The following is a 9139-nucleotide window of genomic DNA, read 5'->3' on the forward strand; positions in this document are numbered from 1 at the left end:
CATCTACACGGATCATAAAAATTTATCTTACCTCCAGTCTGCTCAGAGACTAAATCCCCGCCAAGCTCGCTGGTCTCTATTTTTTGCCAGATTTAACTTCCGGATCCACTTTCGTCCAGCGAGCAAGAACCTCAGGGCCGATGCCCTCTCTCGTTCGTCTGATGTCACAGGAGAGGAAGTCAAGCCACAGCACATTGTGCCCCCGGAATGTCTGGTCACCGTGGCACCTATAGACTTGCGTAACCTCCCTCCCGGAAAGACCTATGTTTCTCCCCGTCTTCGCCTAAAGGTTCTTAAGTGGGGACATTCTTCTATTCTCGCAGGACATCCTGGCGTCCGAAAGACTCTACAACTTATCTCCAGGAGATATTGGTGGCCATCCTTGGAGAAGGACATCTCTGAATTTGTACAGTCCTGCTCTGTATGTGCCAGAGACAAAACCCCTCGCCAAAGACCCGCCGGCTTTCTCCAGCCACTTCCCATACCAGAGACCCCTTGGTCCAATATCGCGATGGACTTTGTTACGGACCTACCACCATCTCATGGGAAAACGATAATTTGGGTCGTCGTAGATCGCTTCTCGAAGATGGCGCACTTCATCCCGTTGCCAGCCTTACCATCCGCACCTCAGTTGGCCAAGCATTTCCTCCAACACATCTTCCGGTTACACGGCCTGCCTTCACATATTGTCTCCGATAGAGGAGTCCAGTTTGTGTCCAAGTTCTGGAGGGCTCTCTGTGGACGGCTTAAAATCAAGCCGGATTTCTCTTCTTCATACCACCCCCAAACCAACGGACAAGTAGAGCGGGTTAATCAAATCTTGGGCGACTACCTTCGCCACTTCGTTTCCTCCCGTCAAGACGATTGGGTCGACCTCCTCCCGTGGGCGGAGTTCTCCTATAACCACAAAGACTCTTCCGCCACCAACAAGTCTCCCTTCTTCGTGGTTTACGGTCGTCATCCTCTGCCTCCTCTGCCGTTATCCTCCTCCTCCGGTGTACCTGCAGTGGATGACCTGGTGCAAGACTTTTCTGCCATCTGGCGTGAGACGCGCCTGTCCCTCTTACAGGCCTCATCCCGCATGAAAATCCAAGCGGACAAGAAACGTCGGTCTCCTCCTGTCCTGGTTCCTGGGGACAGAGTTTGGCTCTCCTCCAAGTACGTCCGCTTCAGGGTTCCTAGTTACAAGCTTGGTCCTCGTTATTTGGGACCCTACAGGGTCAAGAAGAGGATCAATCCTGTGTGTTACCAACTCCATCTCCCTCCCTCCCTTAAAATTCCCAACTGTTTTCATGTCTCCCTCCTCAAGCCTGCGGTCTTTAATCGCTTTTCCCCCAAGAATCTTCTTCCCACGCCTGTATCCGGTACCTCGGATGTCTTCTCCGTTCAGGAGATATTAGCCTCTAAATTGGTCAGGGGGAGAAGATATTTTTTGGTGGACTGGGAGGGCTGCGGTCCTGAAGAGAGATCCTGGGAGCCAGAGGAGAATATCTTGGACCGTAACCTCATCCTCAGGTTTCTGGGTACCAAAAAGAGGGGGAGACCAAAGGGGGGGGGGGGTACTGTAACGCTGAGCGCTCCGGTCCCTGCTTCTGGACCGGAGCGCTCGCAGCGTTCGTTCCAGATCCACTCACCTGTGCCCGCTCCGGCTCCCTCCTCCGCTCCCCGCTCACATGGTTCCCGGAGTGCGCGCCCCTGCACCATAGGGCGCGTGCGCGCAGGTCGTTTGAAATTTAAGGGGCCTGTGCACTAGTAATTGGTGCCTGGTCCAAACCTCCCTTCCTGTTTCCTGTGACCTGTTTCCTGTTTCCTGTTTCCTGTGACCTGTGACCTGTTTCCTGTTTCCTGTTTCCTGTGACCTGTTTCCTGTTTCCTGTTTCCTGTGACCTGTTTCCTGTGACCTGTTTCCTGTGACCTGTTTCCTGTGACCTGTTTCCTGTGACCTGTTTCCTGTGACCTGTTTCCTGTGACCTGTTTCCTGTGACCTGTTTCCTGTGACCTGTTTCCTATATAAGTGACCTGCCCCTTCCAGCCATTGCCGGATCTTTGTTGCCTTGTTGCCTTAGTGAAAGCGTTATTTGTGTAATCCTTTGCCTGTTGCCGAACCCTTTGCTAACGACTATCGCCTCTGAACCTGTGCTGCCTGCCCTGACCTTTGCTACGTCTGACTACGCCTCTGCCTGTCCCTTTTGTACTACGCCTATATCAGCAGTCGGTGAGGTTGAGCCGCTACCAGAGGACACGACCTGGTAGTTACCGCCGCAGCAAGCCCATCCCGCCTTGCGGCGGGCTCTGGTGAAAACCAGTAACTACTTAGAACCGATCCTCCGGTACGGTCCACGCCAATCCCTCACTGACACAGCGGATCCACTCCCTGCACCGCTCCTGCTACCAGTCCGGACCCTGACAACCCCAAACGACTTACAGCTGTAATCGCAGCAAAAGGTGGCGCTACAAAGTATTAACTTAAGGGGGCTGAATAATTTTGCACGCCCAATTTTTCAGTTTTTTATATGTTAAAAAAGTTTGAAATATCCAATAAATTTTCCATTTCATGATTGTGTCCCACTTGTTGTTGATTCTTCACAAAAAATTACAGTTTTATATCTTTATGTTTGAAGCCTGAAATGTGGCAAAAGGTTGCAAAGTTCAAGGGGGCTGAATACTTTCGCAAAGCACTGTATATATATTTATTTTTTGGGGGTTCAAAGTAATTTCCTAGCAAACAATTCTGATTTTAACTTGTAAGTAACAAGTGTCAGAAAAAGGCTTAGGCTTTAAGAGGTTAAACTGCCCTCACTTACAGACGGAAGTTCATTCCTTTGATCTAAAAGAAGGAAATTATACATTGTAAAGCATTATGTTTATAGTTATCTAGCCGTCTTAAAGCAGATGTCCACTCAAAAGTGGAACTCCCCTGATCTGCTTCCTCCCCCGCTCCGGTGCCCCATTCGGCACCTTTCAGGCGGGAGGGGGGAGTGGGTACCTGTTTTTGACAGGCACCCTTTCCCACTTCCTGGGAGACAGCGCCGCGGCCCTGTCCCTCGGAGGTTCGGCCCCCTCCTTTTTCCATCGCCGCTGGGCCAATTACAAAGCACACTGCGCTTTGCGCGTGCGCAGTAGGGAACCAGCAGTGAAGTCGAAAGGCTTCACTGCCGGGTTCCCTTACCCTGGATGGCGGCGGCAGCACCCAAGATCCGATACATAAATCGGCTTCGGGTAATGACATCGCGGGCTCCCTGGACAGGTAAGTTCTACTATTTAAAAGTCAGCAGCTACAGTATTTGTAGTTGCTGACTTTATTTTTTTTTTTTTAAGGGGGGCGGAACTCCGCTTTAACACTGTTGATAATAAACTTTTTCCGGGGCTCTTTTTTTTTTTTGACAGCTGTGAGTAAGCAGAGAACAGCTCTGTAAGTGCCGGTTCACACATACGCAATGCGGGAACCCTGCAAATCCACTGCGGGTTCCGCATCACACTCGACTCGCAGGCAGTTCACACTGCCATATGCAAATTGCGGGGAGTGTCAATACAAAGTTAACGACACCCCCAGATCAGTTTGCATATCGCAGTGCAAACTAAGTTTGGACATGAACCAGATCGCATAGGTGTAAACACCCATACAACCCTTCTGGTTCTGGTGCGGACCAAAAAAGTGTGACTTTGCTCCGAATGTGATGCAAATTCACCCATACAATCTGTGTGGCTGAATTTGCAACGCACAGACATCGTTATGTGATTTGCAGAGCAGTGCGCTCCGAATCACATGTGATGTCTGACATCGCTAAAGTGTGGACCGGCACTAAGAATCCAGGACATGTTGTTTTAAGATCGTGAGGGGGGGGGGGTGAATCGAGATCGCAATTTTTTAACGATCACAAAGCTCTAAGGCAATCTAAATAAAGTTTTCAAAAACAACCAGCTTTTAAAGTGGTTGTAAACTTCCATTGAATATTTGTACCTATAGGTAAGCCTTTAAGAAGGCTTACCCAGAGGTACTGTAAATATCTTCTAAATGTGCACTGTTTAGGAGATATTTATGCCTCGTTTCCACTGAGCGGAACGGTTCGGATCGGTTCGGTACGGTACGCTATTTTGGGTGTTTCCATTATGAAAGTGGCCCATACAACCGAACCAAACCGCACCATTCCTGGTCCTGCTTCAGATGTAGGGCCATAGGAAATGGTACGGTACGGTTAGGGCGGAGCTACTGGCGTCACACAATAGATTCCACTGATTGGTGGACAGGAAAACTTCAATGCTCACGTCAAATGAAAGAGCAAAAAAAACACCTCATTTGGTGTAAACCCCGCATGGTCCCTGGTGGCCCGACTTGCAGTGGAAACACTCACCTGAATAGACCGGACCATTCTAACCCTCCCAAACTGTACCGACCCGAACCGTTCCGCTCAGTGGAAACGAGGCATTAGTGTACATGCAACCGATGACGTCAGCACTCTCAAGGAACGGCCATCCGTGCCATGACCGGTGGCAAGCGCAGTAGTGACATCACGTGGCCCCAGCCAGTCACACAGCCAAAGTCCACAGACCTGCAAGGAAGACGAGTGAAGATGGATGTGGCCTCCAGGAGTGACAATGCATCGGTGGAGGGCTTAATTTGTAGGTACGTTTTATATAATGTGCTAGTATGCGATGCAAACTAGCACATAATGCCTTTACTTTGCAGGTAAGAAAAAAAAAAAAAAAAAGAGCTGTTTACTTAAACCTCTTAGGAAGTACAGTATTCTGTGGTTTTATAGCAACACTCATGTTTTCAGTTGACCCTTGCATACCTAAGTGGTGTATGTAGGGCTGTCTGCCTCCAACTTGGATTTAGAACTCCCCAGATACATGCCACCACATAAATTGGGCTTACAACAAGCAGCTGCTAGAAACAGAAAGATCACAGTTCAGCCAGCAATAAATGAAAAAAAAACATCATAAGGTAAGACTAAAGTGTGGCAAAGGCAAGAAGGAGACAGCTAATAAAAGATCACATCTAAAAACAAATTAAGTAGCCGTGCTCAGTCACAAACCTAAATGAACTACAATATAAAAAAAGAGTGAAGAGGCTGCCAGCACCAAGGATATGATATAGATCCACAAGGCATAACAAAAAAAGAGGGGGCTGCAGCGCCAAAAATTAATGATGGTGATAAACAATCATGAATAATGAGTGCACACAAAAAAGTCCTCTTTGCAGATGAAAAGGGAAATGAATCATATAAACCAGTCTTTGTATTGGACAAAGAGTATAACTCTGAAGAAAAGTCCTCTCCACACCCAGGAAGGAATATGAAACTCTGAAGAGATGTACTGCTTATCAGAACGATCTGACCCTCAAGTTATAGTACAAGTCAGATCAGCATGTAGTGAATTTGACCCAGGGATCCTCACTGAATGTGGCGATTAACCGGCCCCTCATGGATAGCTCAACGGCATACTAATGACGGCAATGATATGGCAACGTCACTGTCCTCCTTAGTAATGCACCAGCAATCACACGATATGGACCTCCGAAACAAAAGGGGGGACTCCAATGGTGTTGCAGGTAACTTTTATTTTAAGAAAAGGCAAACATAATAAGTCACATGTCAGCAGATTAGTCCAAACATGAATAAACAAGATGGCCGCGGAGTGTGCGTGCGTCGTGACGTGGATGCGTGGCGCGTTTCGTCATCAAGGAACGTTGTCAAAGACAATAGAAAAAAAATATTATGTCGTGTGTATGGGGAACTGTTTTAGGTCTTGTAACCTCATCATATTCTGCCAATCAAAACTTCTGGTTTTGGATCATGTCACATGGCATGGTGCAATTCATCCAATACACAATCAAAGAAAATATGACAGCGTGCATACTTGGTAAAATTCAGCCTCACTATTTAAATCTTCATTCATAGGAGCTGTAGTAGTGGCTTCTATGAATGGAGGAGCTAGGCAGACAGGGTGGGCATAGTCAGGGAACTCTTGTTGAGTGCCTGTCACAGCTCCCATAGTTCTATAAATCCCCACCGCAAGATTACAGTGGTAGGGGTGGGGGGGCATCCCTCGCCAGTACTAGCATCTCCATGGCTCTTTCCAGGTGCCATTCTTTGTCCAGTTTCAATGGCCAGCGCAGAATGACATAACCCTATTGATCAACTTCTCACTAACCAGACTGCTGGAAATGTTCAGTTTGAAAAGTGCTATAGTCAATAGGTTACACTTTAAGATGCAAAAGCAGTGGATAGGGGTGAAAATGAATACTTGGCTCTTTCTATCCTGTGCTGGAGGCTGCTGAAGATACCATGGCTGGGGTCCTCTTGGATGTTTCTGATTCACTCCACTGACTGCTGTTTCTGGACACCTCTGGCTTAAAGGGACTGTAAAGACAGAATTTTTTTTTATCTTAATGCATTAAGATAAAAAAAACTTCTGTGTGCAGCACCCCCCCGTACCCCCCTAATACTTACCTGAGCTCATCTTTATCCAGTAATGTTGCAGGAGTTTCTCAGGTGCCCGGGACTCCCCTCATTGGCTGAAACAGCAGCGTGGTGCAATTGGCTCCCACCGCTGTCAAAGTCAGTCAGCCAATCAGGAAAGAGATGGGCAGGGGACAGGTTGCGGCTCCGTGTCTGAAAGGACACAGGGAGCTGTGACTCGGCTTGGGTGCCCCCATAGCAAGCTGCTTGCTGTGGGGGCACTAAGCAGGAGGGAGGGGCCAGGAGCACAGAAGAGGAACAAACAAAAAGAATGGAGACTTTACAATCACTTTAGGGTGTGGAATGTCTAGTTAGCAGGGACGAGCTCAGGCATGGGTCTGAACCCACCTGAGCTATCCCATCAGAAAGCTGTTACTACAGACAGCCAATCTTAAGTGGTGGAGCCATTCTCTGCCCTGCAGACATGTCCCTTATATATGTGTGGCTTTGGGGCAAGGAATGCCTCCACCGCTTAGGACAGGCAATTCACAGTGACAGTTTTCTGGTGGAATAGTTCAGGCAGGTTCACACTTGTGTGTGTACATGCCTGAGCTCTTTTCTACTGCTTAGCAGCATGGGACACACATGACCAGGGCAGTGAGAATCGAGGAAGTCCTTCAGCTGAAGGCTGTCTGTGTAGTGGTGCCTGCCACTTTTGGCCACTAACAGCCACTGAATGTAAGCAGCGATGACAAAAGCTGACAGCTGTGGACAGTGGAACAGAGATGAGAAGCACACTCCTTGGGTGTAAGGCACTAGGGTGATCTATGTTTCAAGTGTGTTCTCAGGACATAGCCTGGGACCCAGTCAATGCGGGACATAAGAGTAAAAATCAGGACTGTATCTGCAAATTCAGGACAGTTGGCAAGTATGCTTGTTTTCTTCCTTATATTGAAGTAAAGTCCTGCTTTCCCTGCAAACTGCAAGCAGGCAGGCTCTTTAGTTCAGATGAGGGATGCAATGTCTGGTTGCAGTCTGGTCTTCCATGCTGGTTTAAGTGTGCTGAGTTAATTAGCATGTTAATGATAACCTTTTTTAGATGGGATTAGCCAAGAGTCAGCTGTACCTCGTTATCTAACCATTGTGTGATGTTTTGGGTAAATATTCGGGTCATTGTTTATGTAGTGAATGACATACTTGTCAAGTGTATAAAAAGTCAGTTTCTTGTTCAATAAAGGGGTTAGTTGTTTTCAGACACATACAAGCTAAGTTGTCAGCTGGTTTTGTATGTAGGGCGGCTGGAAAATCTGGAATATCTATGTTCAAGACTGTGGGAAGCCGTATACTGACGGAAGCCCCCAAGCACAGTGTGGATTGCGGTTCCGTTAAAGGCACTAAGTTAGTTTAATTACCATCTTAATCAACCACAGAACCTGTGTAATTAATATGTGCCTGGTTTTAAAGGGATGAGATGGAAACCCTATAACCAGTGCTGGTAAGAGACGTTGAACCAATGATTGGTAGGTAAGTACCCTGATTGGCTGAGACACAGCAGCGGCGCCTTTGGCTGCTGTCAAAGTCAGCCAATCAGGAGAGACAGGGAGTGAAGCCAAACGGCAGCTCTGTATCTGAATGGACACATGGAGCTGCATCTCGGCTTGGGTGTCCCCATAGCAAGCTGCTTGCTATGTGGGCACTCAACAGGAGGGAGGGGCCAGGAGCACTGAAGAAGGACCCGAGAAGAGGAGGATCCGAGCTGCTCTGTACAAAACCAACTGCACAGAGGAGGCAAGTATAACATGTTATTTTAAAAGAAAAACACAAGACTTTACAATCACTTTAAGCTGCAAAGGTAGTGGCCAGAGTTATGAACATACCATGGCTGCGATACAAAGCAGCAAAAACTTCCCCATGGCGTTTGGCACTACCACCTGCCAAACACAACCCATTTACCTTAAATGGGGCAGTGCCACAAACATGAGTGCAATGCAGGTGTGGGTTATTAGGGGTTAAAACAGGCAGTGGAGGAGGTGGCATACGGCTTCCTTGCTGCCAGCCCCCATTCATGCTTTGGAATTGTGCGACTTCATCTGCAACCGCACGATATCAAAGCCGCAGATCAGTCCGACTTAGAAGACATCCGTGTGGCTTCATGCACAGAGGTCTATGCAAGTCGCACCCATAATCGCCAAAAGTTGTGCAGGAACTACTTTTTACAAATTGGTGCGGCACCGCATACAAAATCGGCGTTGCCGGCAATAGTCATGTGATTTTACCTGTCAAATCGCATGATAAGCAGCTCCAATGTGAATGGAGAATCAGACGCCTTGTGAACAGCAGTCCACTGTGCATTGCACTTGTGCAAGTTTAAATAAAGTGGGGGGGGGGGGGCAGAGAGTCAGGACTGCCAGGCGATGGGCATCTTCAGAAGGAGCAGCCTTACTTGCACAAATGCATTGTATTGTCATTGGCAATTTAGGTTCTATATAATGTGACTGGTGTAAAGAGGACAAGGTGAACACACTACTTACCAGGAGTCCGCCAGCTGTGTCCTGTCACTCAGCCCACCCACGTGTCCCCCTATGGAAGTAACTGCTCTGTGACAACACACAACTACGGAAGCCCGCGCGGTCCACACCGCTAACGCGTTCCTCCTACACTAATGGCCCCATAGACATATCAATACGGCGCCGTGCACTGCTCTCCGCTGTGTGGGGACGAGTGACCGAGTCATTTCC

The 9139-nt window shown here is 48.1% G+C and overlaps 1 protein-coding gene across 1 annotated transcript in view; it reads right to left on the reverse strand.

Annotated features, from left to right (window-relative positions):
- USP45 (ubiquitin specific peptidase 45) overlaps positions 1-9061 on the reverse strand; it is a 333185-nt gene extending 324124 nt beyond the window's left edge. The window contains exon 1 of the mRNA XM_082250245.1: positions 8933-9061. The gene's annotated coding sequence lies outside the window, so the exon portion shown is untranslated. The remainder of the gene's footprint in view (positions 1-8932) is intronic.
- Between the last annotated feature and the right edge of the window lie 78 nt (positions 9062-9139).

The sequence above is a fragment of the Pelophylax lessonae genome (genome assembly GCF_965119305.1).
Source record: "Pelophylax lessonae genome assembly, chromosome: 3".
In the NCBI taxonomy this organism is placed as follows: Eukaryota; Metazoa; Chordata; class Amphibia; order Anura; family Ranidae; genus Pelophylax; species Pelophylax lessonae.